Below are 14,517 nucleotides of genomic sequence, written 5' to 3' on the forward strand. Positions count from 1 at the left end.
ACCTCAGCCCTGTCTCCTCACGCGCACAGTCAGACCCCATGTAGACTAGGGGAGGACTGCACCCCACACGGTGGCCGTGAGCCTGAGCCCCGGTCGTGGGCAGTGCACCACCATGAACTGGTTTCACGGCTGGGCAGCATGACTTAGAATGACCCCTGGCGTGAGCTCATAACCCACAGGCCCACAGGTCAGCCCTTCCACCCTCAAGGTCCCAGGTCTGTAGTTAAGGCTGGCCAACAAAGGTGTGTGCGAGGGTCCCCTCTGCCCTCAGCCAATGCAGCCCTTGGCCTTGGCCACAGGATTTGTGGCCCCAGGAGTCTACCCCGGCGCCATCGCTGTGCCTGCCCTGAGCATACGGAAGCCACCAGAAAAGCACCATGATAGACTGTCATTCAAACACTGCCAGAGGCTGGCGGGGCGAAGGACACACCCCGCGGGCCCCCACCAGCCACAGGGAGAAACCGGACGAGGTCCCTTCACCCAGAGACCCCAGCCCAAGCTGTTCCAGTATGGGCTGGGGCGAGGGTCTCGGTGTGGGGAGGTCCAACACCCGCACCTATGGCACCACACGGTCCTGTTGCTGTGTCCATGAATCCCGGTTACATGGGGACTGCCACCCTGACGGAAGCTGCCGGAACTCACTGCACTCCCCATGACAGGAGGGTGGCTGCCACCCTCAGCAGCCCAGCCTCACTGGAGCAGAGCCATGCAGGCGACCCTGTGCGCAGAGATCACCTGCTCCCAGGTTCACACTCAGCAACACTTGGAGACTAAATAACAGACGGTAAGACCTCATTTCTGCTTTGCTGAGAGCTTCTGCCCTGTGCATCTGGTGGTATAAAAACTTTGAAGGTTTATCATTGTGTGTTCTAGGCCTCTGGGTGCGACTGCAAAGGCCTCTCTGAGATGACAAAAATGTGTTAAAAGACAAAGAGTCCAATGAGCAGGAAGCCCTGCGTTCCGGGCTGACTCCGTCAGCAGCCCGGGTCGGCCATGAACAGTCTCCCTGCTGCGCTTCGGTCTCGCCGTGCGCTCCAAGGACCGTCCAGGCTACAGTTCTATGATGTGGACTCCGAAGAGCCCTTGTTTGGCCCCCCTGCAACACAGCAAACCATCGTGGCCACATCTTTGTGGGTTTGGAAGCCCTCAGGGTCCCCAAAGCACCCGCTCATCTCCAGAAGCCAAGCCTGGCTTCCACACAAGACCCCAAAGCCAAGGGCATCCGGGCGCCCCACTGCTTACCAGTGCTCGGGGTCTCCACTTGGGAGACTCCACTTGGTCAGCTCCCCCTGACCCAAACGTCCCGGAATCTTGGCCCAAACACAGAGAAATGAAAATGCCAGCAGGTCTTCGACCAACCCCAGGCCAGCACCTCACACATCCCTGAACTAATGCCCCTGAGGGACAGGAGGGCGGGTGCCTGTCCCCTCCCCACAGAAGGGACGACTAGCTCTGTCCAAGTCCCAGGCTGGCAGCACCGGAGTGGGGCATGCCGCTGCCGCCTCACCTGGCCCCGGGCCCTTGTCTCCCACAAGCTGCCTTGGGCGCAAGTCTGCAGCTGGCACGGGGCTTCGGTGACAGGGCACTTCCCCCACAGGCAGCAAGGAGCAGCCGGCCCAGGGGGTGAGGCTGTCTGGTCCACTAGCTCCTTCCGAAACCCAGAGCCTTGTCCACCTGACGTTCTGTCTCCAAAGGGACACCAGTAACCTCGTCCCTGGCTCTCAGAGGAAGGCAAGATCCCAGCTGGGAGAGACTCGAGGGGAGACGGCAGGTGCCTGACACCCCCCCCACCCCAGGGGAATATGCCTGGGCCTGGCTGCAGACTGGGAACAGGCTGGGGTCCGCCCCGCCCACTGTCCACCCAGGGCATGGCCACCTGAACCCAGGACACCCGCGATTCGTGGGTAATTTTCCTACAGCAACTGCTGCAGAACTAACCGCCCAGAAACGGATTTCATTTGGGGATGAAAATTCCTTCCAGCGCTTGAATAAAAAGAGTTGTTTCACATTTTATCCACTTCCACATTCCTGAACAATAAAAACTTATTTAAAAGACCATGAATATGCAAATTCCATTTTAAATATGGAAATGCAAAACACGTAAGAAAACAGTCTGGGCGTGAAGTATTAATGGCATCTTCTCTTGCTGACAAGAGACAACGGGAGCCGGCTGCCACAGCGGAGGGAGATCACGGGACAGCTCAGCCCAGAGGAGCAGCCAGAGCCCTGCCCACCCCACGCCCTGCCTACCCCACACCATGCCCACACCCTGTCCACCCCACACCCTGCCCACACCTGCCCTGCACCCACATCCTGCCCTGCCCACACCTGCCCTGCACCCACACCCTGCCCTGCCCACACACTGCCCGCTGCCCGCAACCACGGCTCTGTCACTCCCTCCCTGCAGCACCACAGGGCCAAACCTTGTGTCCCCACTGGCACAACCCCAGACTGCACCAGCCCCAGGGCAGGGCGCCCTGACCGGGCCTGGAGAGAGCATGGAGTTCTCCCTCAGCCGGGACAGCCCAGCGAGGACAGGCTCTGTCTCCCAAGGACAAGGATCCGGTAAGGCTCGGATTCAGGAGCACCAGGCACAGGGTAACCCTGGCTCAGAAGCAGGGGACGCAACAGACACCAACTGGGCAGGGACGTGCCCAGTGCAGTCCATCCGGAGGCTCAGAACCATCAGGTCTGCGTGTGGAGCAAAGGGCCTGGAGGTCAGCCACAGACCTCGGCTGGCAGGGCCTGCGGTGACGCACACGCGCACACACACATACACGCACGCGCACGCCACCTCAGGCAGCACACCTGAGCGCATCCACGGGGAAGGGCCCCAGAAGCACAAGGCCGGTGACTCCCAACACAACAAAGCCAGTCTTCCTACAGCAAATTCTGCCACCCTCCGTCCAGGAGCTCACGGGACTTCGGGGACCCTCTGGTGAGGTCCTGAGAAGAAAGCAGGGACCAGGCCTCTCTCCGCTGACAGAATGAGGCGCTGAGACAGAGTGCGAGCTCCTTCTACCCCACAACTGCGGTCCTGACAGCTGGTTGAAGATGCCGCTAGCCCAGAAGCTGCATTTAAATGTCACGGGTGACTCTACACACTTACTGAGTCAAGCCACGGAGGCCACACAGCAGAGGAGCCAGCGGGGTCTCCAGCCCACAGACCTCCACACACAGGTCGATCTGCACTCCACGCGGCCCAGGAAAACTACTGTTCTCTTACAACAAAGCACGAGCCAGCCGTCCAGCTTGTCGGAAGACTTAGTCTTTAAATGCCATGTCCCACAACCCAGGCCCTAGACTCAGCCCCCAGAGGCCACTCTCCTAGACCCTCCCCTTTGCCTGCAGCGCCCTATGCCAGGCTGGCACTGCCAGGAAGCCCAGCAATGTCTGCCAACGAGCTCAGACTTCCCTCGGGACCCTGGACAGACTGGGCTCTCTCCTAGGGGAGAGAGGAGCTTGGTCTCAGGGACAGAAGCCAGACGGTTACGGTCCAGATGATGAGGGCGACTCCTACACATCCCGGGCCGAGCGGGAGAGGCGTCAGTGGAAGGCCTGCGCCCACCCATGAGGCCTCAAGGCGCCCGCCCCATGGGTCTCACCAACACTGGTCAGGAGGCGACCAGAAGACCCAGAAACGGCTGCTCGAGAAGAGACAAGCAGAAGCCAGCACCCAGCTCACCTCCAGCGCTGAGCCCTCACACTCCCCACCCACCCCCATCCTCTCTAATTAGCCACAAAATTTATAGGCTTGGGAGCGCACTCACGCTAGGGAGGCCACGGAGGCGGCTGGGGACTGAGCGGGAGGAAGGCTGCCAGTGCTGCAGGCACCACCTCACGTCCGAACACGGGCACTGCAGGCACGTGCCAGCACCCTGCAGGCCCAGAGGGCGGGAAGGCCCGGGCTCCCTCCGCTCAGCCGCGACTGCCACAGGGGTTCCCAGGTTCTGTTTTTCCTGCTAGAAGGCCCAAGCAAGAAAGCAGAGGGTTTGAGAACCCAAGTGAAGGGTAGCCAAGCAGTTGGCCAGGAGCCACCAGGCAGACCCCACGCGGCCAGAGGGCAGCAGTCCCACGCTGACCCACCTGCTCCACCCCAACTGCCTCGAAGGCCCAGTCCTAAGGTCCCTCAGACGACAGAGTGCTGGGGCACGGCCACGGCTCCGCCCACACGTCACAGCTGTGGGACAAAGACAGGCCCCGACTTGCAGACAGGCCCGTCAGTGTGCAGGTGCCAGATACGAGCCCGTCGTGAAGGGGGGCTGCAGGCGCCGGGACGGGAACGAACGCTGCCTTCCACTGAGCTCCGACAGCCGGCCGGGTGCTGTGCTCGGTGCCTGCATGATCACCAGCCCTCTAGGAAGCAGCCAGTGTCACGACCCCCATCTGGGATATAAAGAACGAAGCCCGCGCAGAAAGCCTCGACCCACATCCTGCCTTCCGGGTCGCCTATCTGGCTTGGGCAGCGAAGCGCCCCACACCCTAGCGGACACACGTCTGCAGGGTCCAGCCTGCTGGGAGTCAGCCCGTGGGTGACTACGGGGGTGGTCGGGGACGGGAGCAGGACACAGAAACCACGGGCAGGGTCCCCACAGCCAGAAGCCCCTCGGCTGCACACGCAGGGCTCCGCGCCCGGCTACGGTCTGCACGTCAATGGCTGGAGGAGACCCCAGCCGAGGTCTTCTCAGGACAGACGTGAGGGGCCCCCCAGCAGGCCGGGCAGGCAGCCACCCTTGCCCCTCACATATGCTGTTCTTGGGTTTGTTTTGTTCTTTTTCACTTCCAGCCAGATCTGACTCAAAGGCTACTTGCGCCTAGCAACGATCCCGACCCACCTCGTGCCCAGAAAACAACTACGTCTCTCTCTGAACAAACATCTTTCTCCCTCTCAGAGCCTCTGCCAGCTCGGGAACACGCGCACAGACCCGTGCGTACAGATTCGCAGCCCCGGCCCCGGGCCCCACGGGGTTACCCACATCTTGTTCTGCAGCTCCACCCCAAACCACCCTGCCCGAGGCCAGCGCTCGTCAGTGCTTCTGTAGCCCGAGGTAAAGCATGCGAAGCTTTTCAGAGCCGTGCTCTTGGTGAGAGGCCCGCCCGCGCAGAAGGACACTGTGGGTCACTGAGGACACCTGGCTGCCTCCACTTGGGCACCGGCCATAGAGCTGGAGCAGGAAGAGCCTTCCAGCTGCCACGACGCGGACGACAGAGCCCACCGCGCAGCATACGGCAGAGCAGCGCGCACTCTGCAGTGGGCGCGGCGGGAATGGTTTTAAGCCGTTCGCGTGCCGCGGTGGGAGGCAGCGCAGACCCAGTGAGGACTGGCAGCACCACGGCCGAGACGGGGTGCCGGGAGCCAGGGGACCAGCGCCGGGCCAGTTGCAGGCGGGCCGGGTGCCGACTCATCCACCTGCACCGCTGCGGCCGCTGGCCAACAGGCCGTGGATTCGGGGGCGGGGGGGTCAGTGAAGGAATCACACGGAGAAGTGGAGGCCCCAGTCCGTGCTCCTGGTCACCAGTGAGAGACACCCCATCTGCCCCTGATCCTGGACATGGGTGAGGACGGGGCACTGCCGGGGGACGTCCGCGCTGACCCCCACTCCTCAGCAAGCAGGGGTGAGGACACGAGAACCCACGGAGCCACCGCTGCTCAGGGAACTGACAGCATATCCTGGTGAGAGAGGAAGAGACAGTCTTCACTCCACAAATGCATGCCAGGCACTGAGCCTGTGCTCTCGCGGAGGTTACACTCTAACGGGGAGAAATGCACCACCCACACGTCCATCAGTCCGTCAACACGTCAGATTAGTGCCAGCAAGAGCGCAGAAACCAAGAGCGGGAGGCAGGGGCGTGGCGGGATGGCCTCTCGCACAGGAACAGGTGAGGCTGCCGTCAAGACCAGAAGCAGAAGCCCTCCGTCAGGGAGCACAGTTGGAATGTTCCACACCAGAAAGGAGCATGTGACCTCCGGACACAGGAGGCAAGAAGTGTGAGAAAGGCGAGGCCCTGGGCACAGGGAGGGATGACACGCCGGTGACAAGGACAGGGGAGAGAGACAAGGCCCAAAAGGGCAGCAACAGACTACAGCCCTTCTGGCGAGTGACACAGAATGCCCCAGAAGGTCCTGTACACCCGCACCGCCCGAGGGACACGATCGGACACCCATTTCAAGAGGCCCCTCCCGCAGCCAGACCCCGCGGGGCTGGGAGTGCTGCCGGGCCAGCCTCATGGTGAGGCGGTGACACGGCTAGCGCCTGCAGGGCCACCACATGGATTCTGCCTTTTCAGCAGCTCAAGCAAGACAAGAGGGCCAGGGACGGGCGAGCGTGAGTCCTGCGCACGCGCAGCGCCGCAACCATGCACTTGCAGCGGCGCACACGCTCACCGCGTGCTCCAGGTCGTTCTGACCAGACCACGTGGGGCGGTGACCCACAACCCAGACACGGCCCTGCGCCAGGACAAGTTAAACTAGCAGGTCGAAGACACACAATCTACCGGGAAGGCTCCCCGAGGTGGGAGTCAGCCAGAGCCACAAACTCATATTCAGCCGAGGCCTGAGCAAAGTGCCCGGGTCAGCGGGGACACAGGCGGGGACAGCGCACCCCGTTGCTGAAGGCAGTCCCGTGTGGCAGACGTGGCGGAAACAGGAGGGGGGTGGAGAGGTCAGCAGGGGCCGGACACCGAGGGAGGGCTGTGTGGACGGCAGAGGCAGCGAGAGTGGGAAATGCTGCCACGAAGCCTCATCACCGGAAGGAAATGGTGGCCAGTGGGGGAAGGGAGTCTTGGATTCGTGAACACGTGGGGTGTAAGGAGCTACGCGGAGTCAAGGAGAGGAGCACACACTGCCAGTTCCGGCAGCTGACAGAGGGCCCCGCGCCCTGGGCCGCACTTGCAGACCTGAGGCCCAGCAGAGGGACACCGTATGGCGCCCAGGAGCGCAGCGTCCCGTCTGACTCCTGGCCCGTGAAACCCTCGCTGAGCCAGGGCCAGTCTGTGCTGGACACAGAGGACCATCGTGAATGCACAGGGTCTGGACCTCAGGCCGCTCCCGGTGCAGCTGGGGACAGGGACCAGGGTACGGGTGCTACGACAGAAGAGCAGCCAGAGTTGGAAGGAGCCGGGGACTTCGCATGGAATGGAGTCCTTCCAACTCCAGCCAGGGCTGCCCCAGAGCCTCCCCTTCGTCCCCTTCCCCAAAGATGTGGACGTGGGAGAAGCACAGCCCCTGCCGCAGAGACCTGGGGGCGCGGCCCACTCAAAGGGGAGCCAGACCACACCCTGGAGGCTGACGGGGGCTGGACATGGCCAGACCCAGAGCTGCCATCCATAGCACAGAGCATACAGGCGAGTGACAGAGGGCCCGGCAGAGGAAGGGCATTAAGGAATGGAGCCAGGCAGCCACTCAGAAGCTCGTGAGTTCTTATGTGCCGAGACGGTCATCATCACGGCAGGATGACAGGGTTGTCAAAGACGATGGGAGCACATGGTAACAGCACCTGCCACATACTGCCAGCCGCCTTGTCCGCGAGGCACTGAAACAGGGACTTAGGTGTCTCATCTCAGCTAACTCTCATACCGGCCTAGAGGAGCCAAACAGTCCACTACACCTACTACAGCCTCCATTTCACAGGCAAGAGAGACCTGCAAGAACTGGTCCCCACGGCAGGTGGCAGAGCTGAACCCTGGACACTGGACTAAGGCCACGCAGCCACCTACGGAAGCCACTAACCAACCACATGCGACTACACAATGTTACATTCCAGATGCGGCTCTTCACACACACTGGCCACAGTCTAAGGGCCCAATGGCTACACGTGGCCAGTGGCTATGGGACTCCACAGCACAGACGGAGGACAGCATCACAGGAACGCCTGCCAGATGTCCGGCCTAAGCCAGCAGATGGCCTGTCTACCCCACATGGTACGGTCTACACCAGACAGCCAGTCTATACCAGACAGTGCAATCTATCCCAGTCAGATGGCCGGCCTAAGCCGGACAGAGGGCCCGTCTACCCCACATGGTGCGGTCTACACCAGACAGCCAGTCTACACCAGACAGTGCAATCTACCCCAGTCAGATGGCCGGCCTAAGCCAGCAGATGGCCTGTCTACCCCACATGGTACGGTCTACACCAGACAGCCAGTCTATACCAGACAGTGCAATCTATCCCAGTCAGATGGCCGGCCTAAGCCGGACAGAGGGCCCGTCTACCCCACATGGTACGGTCTACACCAGACAGACAGACAGTCTACACCAAACAGTGCAATCTACCCCAGTCAGATGGCCAGCCTAAGCCGGACAGAGGGCCCGTCTACCCCACATGGTACGGTCTACACCAGACAGCCAGTCTATACCAGACAGTGCAATCTATCCCAGTCAGATGGCCGGCCTAAGCCGGACAGAGGGCCCGTCTACCCCACATGGTGCGGTCTACACCAGACAGACGGCCGGCCTACAGCAGACAGATGGAGCAGTCTACGCCAGACAGACGGCCAGTCTACCCCAGACTGCTGGTTGTCTGCCCCAGACAGACAGCATGGTCTACAGCACAAGACTGGGCTCTGACCTCTGCACGGAAGCAAGCAGCCGAGGAAGATGGCCACAAGCGCTAAGTCTCTCATAGATTGCCAAGGGCCCAGGAGACAGCGCAAGAATGAATCTCTTTGTGACTGATTCCCAGGCTCCGAAATGGCTGGAGCTTCCTCAAGATCTCATTACCACACCGGGAGGAAGGTGCAGGAACAAACCTACAAGCGTGAAGCCCTGACACTGGACACCGTGTGTGCGCATCTGCTGGCGGTCATCTCAACCCCAACCCCAGAGAGATGGCAGCATGGGTCTCGCTGCCCCTACAGCCAGGACAGCATGCTCACAGCTCGACTCTGGGCCTCACGCCATCTGAGCAGTGTGACAAGCACGAGCCGATGGAGTCCGGTCCGGCCTGAGGAAGGGGTTCTGGCCTGTGGAGTCAACAAGCTCACAGCCACGTGGTCTGTGTCTTTGGAACAGACACCCCGCCACAGACTGCCACCAAGAAATGCGTGAAGGCAAGCCCTCAGACACAGCCTGGCTCTATACTTCCCGCCAAAGCCCGTCTACACCGAGCAGCACAGGGAGCTGGCCATACTGGTCCACATCCCTGAAAAGCCCTGGGACCTGCGCCTGCAGAGACAGTAATGGCTAGGACCAGCATGAGACCTGGCGAGGGGGACACAGCTGTGGGGCTGGTCCCAACGAAGGCCAGCCAGATGATCACGGAGCCCCTGGGAGCCGGCGGAACCGGAACACAGCACGTGGTGGACAGAGCACAGGTGGACGAGGCGAAGCCAGGCCCGCCCCATGAGAGGACGTGCTCCGCCAGCCCAGCAGGTGGCACCCAGAGCCCAGCTGGAGGCCTTGGGACTGGCCCAGCACAGACGCCCGCCCCACAGGGCTCACCCGGTCAGCAGTCCGTCACCGTGCCTCTTCGGTCAGGTCATTCGTTCACTCCTTCGTCCAACACACACTCTCTGAGCAGCACCTCACCCATGTCCTCCTCTGGGCCCGGGGACACCGTCGTACTCAACATACCGTCCCTGCCCCAAGAAGTCTGCGGTGTGGCGCGAGAGCAGGAATACGCGAGAGCAGCCTCGCTGACCAGGTCGTATCAGAGCAGAAGCCCCAAGCAGGGAGATCAGGCCTCGCCGGGGCAGATGCTGGAGCTCTGAGTGGGAGCGCCAAGAGGAGTTGAGCCGGCTCCAGGCCACACGGGACCTCGGCGCTGCTCAGGCCCCCACAGGCCCAGGGCAGAGTCCACAGGAGACGCTGTGCACGCCTACATCTCTGTCCCACAACCTCTCCGACCTCTCTCTGGCCTCATGGGCTCCCCACACACCACGTCCAAAACAATTTCCCAGTCGCCCTCCATCGACACACAGAGGTCACACCATTCCTCATGCTCTCACGAAACACCCCACCCCCCAGGCTTGCTCTCTCACCTGACGTCACTGTCCTGCACACCAGCCCCAAGTCCAGCTCCTTCTGGGCCTTCTCTGGCCAACAGAGGAGATAACTCACACCGCCGTGCCCTCAACTACCCCAGAGACGCTTCTGCCCTGTTCCCTCGCCAGGCACAGGTCTACCCGACACGGACAAAGCCTCCGTCCTTAGCGCTCGACGGCCCCGTGACGGTAATCACCATCCTCATCCTGATAGGTGAGGCAGAGGCTGATTCTCCTGTCCAAGGACACACAGCAACTCGGTGGCGGGCCAGCCTGAGCTAGAGCCAGGGACCTGCCGCTGCTCCAAGCGCAGTGTGAACTCCACCCCGATGCACAGAGAACAGGTCCTCGGTCGTCATGAATCTTCTGCGGCGTCACCGGCCTTGCCGGCCTCGGGACAGCTTGAGAGCACCATAACTCACACAGACCCAGGGTGACAAAGGTGACAAGACCTGATCATACTCCAGATGGTCTGCGAGGACGGCCTAAGTGCTGCGGACAAACAGCAGGAAAAGAGCCGCACGAAGAATTACGACCGCTACACGGATCCTCGGAGACGACAGAGAACCCATCAACCTGCCAGCTGCCAGGAAGACGCACAGCCAAGGACACCACCTCTCCGGGATGGGGACGGGCGGCGTGAGCAAGGACCGCCCTCTCACCATTCATTCGAGTCCCCTTCAGCAAGCACCAGCCTCCTCCGAAGGCTGCCCGGGGCCCAGGCAACCCCAGTCACAGCCCCGACGCTCGCCACGGTGGCAAAGAAAGACCTGCGGACAGTCCACGGCCAGAGTGTGGCTCCAGGCGTGTCGGGGCTCCCTGGAGACCAGGGGCTCTTCTGAGGCAGCCCTCGCCCACAGGAGGCAAATGCGATGCTTCGAACCAACTGCAGCGATGGGGCGGCCGGAGCCCCGGAGACTCATCCGCCCGAGGCCGCGGGCCCCGCGGAGCAGGCGCGTGCAGAGCAGGGGCTGTGGGACTGGTTCTCAAAGGCCGGGCGCAGACAGAGATGGGAAGACCCCCCATACCCGCATCAGTCACTGGCTCTTCCCCACTCCCCTACGTGGCGGTTCTACCTGAAGTCCTCAGCAAGGACGGCAGGCCAGCCCTGTGCCCCACGGAGGGCCCACGAGCCGCGTCTCCACTGCTGCAGAGAACTGAGTGAGAAGCAGCCCCTCTGCAGCCACGTCGAGCACTTGGCAGGGGCGTGGGCTCCAACCTCGTAAGCCACGCAGCGCCGAGACGGACACACTGGGATCCAAATCCAGCCGTCTCCCTGGGGGGCTCAGGGGTCTCTGCCACACAGGAGAGATGACAGCACCCACCTCGGGCTTTCGGGTGAGAGGCTGTGTATGAGGCACCGAGCGCGGAGACGCTCCCGCCGTCAACACCACCATCACCACGCGTACGGGTGAGGAACCCGAACCCCAGAGCCTGGCTCCACTCTGTCACCCACCCTCCAGTGTCAGCCCTCGTTTCCTGCAAAGCACAGCAACCCCAGACAGCACGGCTTCACAAAGTCCTGCCCTCATCTGCCGCTTCTCGCTCCAGACACCCTCAGAGCGCGTCAGAGTCTGACAGACGCCAGTGTGGCCAGGGTCTGGGCCACGAAGGAACGCAGCCTCCCATCCACAGCCTGGCTCTAGAACATGGCTGTGAGCAGTGTGCAGGATGCGTACAGGGTGCTGGGCCCTGGAGAACATGCCACACTCACTGAGGCCCAGCAAGGGCCGATGCAGCTTGCGGCAGCATCAGGGGAGCCCTATGCGGAGCACGGGGACAGAGGACGCACCCAGACGCTCCACCGTCACCGTGTCCCCAGCATGCATCCAGGGGGTGGGAAGCGTTATCAGCCTCCAGCCTCCAAGAACGAAAACCGAACCCATGGCAGCAATGACAACAGGCAAAGGTCCGTGTGCTGTAATCGCGTGACTGTCTGAACGCGCTGCCAAACCCGCCACAGCAGCAGTCGAGGGTGCCTGGAGCTGTCTGAGCACGCCCGTGAAAGGGGACGACGCAGGGAACCGAGCCTGAGGCTCCCAACACCCCTGTGAGAGAAAGGACGGCCCATTGCCGCCCCCGCGCAGCCAAGCAGAGCTGCGCCCGCCTCCTGGCCCCACAGCACAGGGGGTTCCCGGAGAGACACCTCCCGCCGCCGCAGTCTCTGGGGCGCTACTGAACACGGGGCACAGAATCCCACCTCGCTTCACCCTCAGAACAGCCCTCGTGATAGACACAAGCCCCACTCTGACACAAGAAAATCAGAGCTCAGAACTCAGGCAAACGTGCACAAAGCTAGCAAGGAAGTGCATCCCTACCCTCTGGAAGAACACACCTCCGCCCCCTGCAACCTGAAAGGCTCTGGAAGTTTCCCGCCTCTGAAAGCCCCAGCCACCGCTGGCCTCGCAGCCTCCAGGCCGTGGGCACAAACATCAGGGAAAGTACAAATCCCGGCCAGGCTGATGGCAGTGCAGAACCAGGGGCACCAGCAGCAAGGTGTGCGGACACTCAGCTCTGCTCCAGGGGGCAGCCGGCCTGCAGCTCAGAAGTCTGCCCTCCGTTCACCTTCCCCAAGCGAGGCGCAGCACAGAACCCTCTGGAGCACCAGATCCTTCCTGGAATGAGCTGGAGTGCCCGAGCGGAGGCCACAACGGAAGGACCCGGCCAGGGACAGACCAAAAGAAATGCCTGGAGACCAAACCCAAGGGGCCTACTCTCCGGCCTGGGCGCCACGGCTTTGGGGAGCTGGCTCAGCTGCTGTGCATGAGCAGAAACGCCCTCTGCGTGCCGGGGCCTGCCCGGACCCCCCGTGCTCACCTCTAGCCAAGCTGCCTCTTCCCACCTGCCTTCGATTTCTGCTTACCTGCCTGCAAAATGTGCAGGAACAAAGCTGTCGTGACCAGGGCTCCCAGCCCTCCACACAGAAGGCCACAACTAACGGCCACGTCACTTTCCTGCCCATGGGACCAGCAGCTGCCCAGCAGCCGGCCAACGCAAAGGACACCAGACACACAAGTCCTCTCCGTGCTGGTCAGGAAGGGCCTAGCATCACAGGGTCCCTGCCACCTCCTCAGGGGCCTGCCCAGCCATCCGTCACACATGAGCATGGCGGGGGCTGCCTAGCCTCCCTTCTCACCTAAGTGTTCCGGCCTCTCTGAGCCGGACCTCTCATCTGCAAGAGGGGGTGACAGCTAGGCTCCTCCCATGGGGCCACGTCATGCTGTGAAGGCCAGTTGCCCTGGTGGCAGTGTGCGGGCCAGCGCGACATTGACAGCACCCACCTCACCATCTGTGCAAGAGCTGCTGCACGGAGCCTGTTCTCGGGGTGCCAGAGAAGCAGCCTCGCTCTCGGAGGGGACCGAAGGGTCCTGAGAGGTGGACAAGGTGCTGCTCCCAGAACAGAGATGGGAAGGTCGGCTCCACACTCACAGCTGGGAGCGAGCGGGCTGCTGGGGCCCTGAGGACAGAGCTGCTCTCGCCCCCGCCTCCCCGCACATGGGAGCCAGCCAGCCTTCCTGCCACCTCACGGTTTGGCCTGAGAAAACCGAAGCCAAGTTTCCTTCCCTCTAACAGTTCATTCTGTTTCAAATGCAAAGTAAAGAGAAGAAGATCGTCTGGAAAAACGTAAAAGCTTTAATTTCAGATCACTTTTAATACCCTTTTCATCTGACAGTAGCTTTGAAAGCAAAAGGCAATCTTTACCGTTTGAGGTTTTTAAGCTAAATTGATGTGATTATGTCCAACATATCCAGATGCTTCTAAAAGCCAATTTTCAAAGTGACATCAACCCCCAAAATAAGAAATCCTTCCCTCCGGCTACTAACGAATCCTTAAGACACTGTGTCCACGAAGGCTGAGGCTGGTTCCTCACAGACCCACTTGCTCACAGAGGAGCCTGACCCCACTCAGCCATCCGCCCTTCGAGAGGGAGCCCAGAGCGAGGAGGGCCGGCCTCAGCCTCAGGGCAACCCCATCCTGCCAGGAGCTGCTCTGAGGCAGGCGTGCGACCCTGCCTGGGCCAACGAGGCTGGAGGGGGGTCTGCTAGCAGTGGGGTCCCAGGAAAAGGCCTCCTTGTTCCAAAGAGGAGACCCAAGAAAGAGGCCTCTCCTTCGGCCTGCGGACGTGTCGCCCAGAGCCTGCACAACCACCTACTTGGCACTGGAGAAAGGAGACAGACCATCCGGGAGAGCACAGAGTCAGTCTGAAGGAGAAGTACCTGGTTTCTGTCCCCCTTCCTGACAACTGGCTCCTAAGACCCCTGGGGTTTCCGAAGTGAAAGGGACACCTCATGACTCCTGACAAGCCCCTTTTAACCACAGTCTCATCTGAGCTCACGAGGGGACTGCAGGAGGGGCCAGAGCAAAACATCACATGCCTGGGGGGCCGGGACCTCCAAGTCCACCACCACCTGTGGGGGGCCGGGACCCAGGGTGGGGGCTGAGCCCCTCACCAACAGCCAATGACTTAAGCATGCAAACTCCATGAAACCCCCCAAAGTAGGGCTCAGACACCTTATGAGCTGGGGAACACACCTAG

The 14,517-nt window shown here is 61.7% G+C and overlaps 1 protein-coding gene across 1 annotated transcript in view; it reads right to left on the reverse strand.

Moving 5' to 3' along the window:
- The window catches only part of MAD1L1 (mitotic arrest deficient 1 like 1), a 337,452-nt gene that overhangs the window by 258,971 nt on the left and 63,964 nt on the right, over positions 1-14,517 (reverse strand). The gene's annotated exons all lie outside the window — the stretch shown is intronic.

Source organism: Ursus americanus, chromosome 2 (genome assembly GCF_024610735.1).
Source record: "Ursus americanus isolate L20-20 chromosome 2, mUrsAme1.1.p, whole genome shotgun sequence".
Classification (NCBI taxonomy): Eukaryota; Metazoa; Chordata; class Mammalia; order Carnivora; family Ursidae; genus Ursus; species Ursus americanus.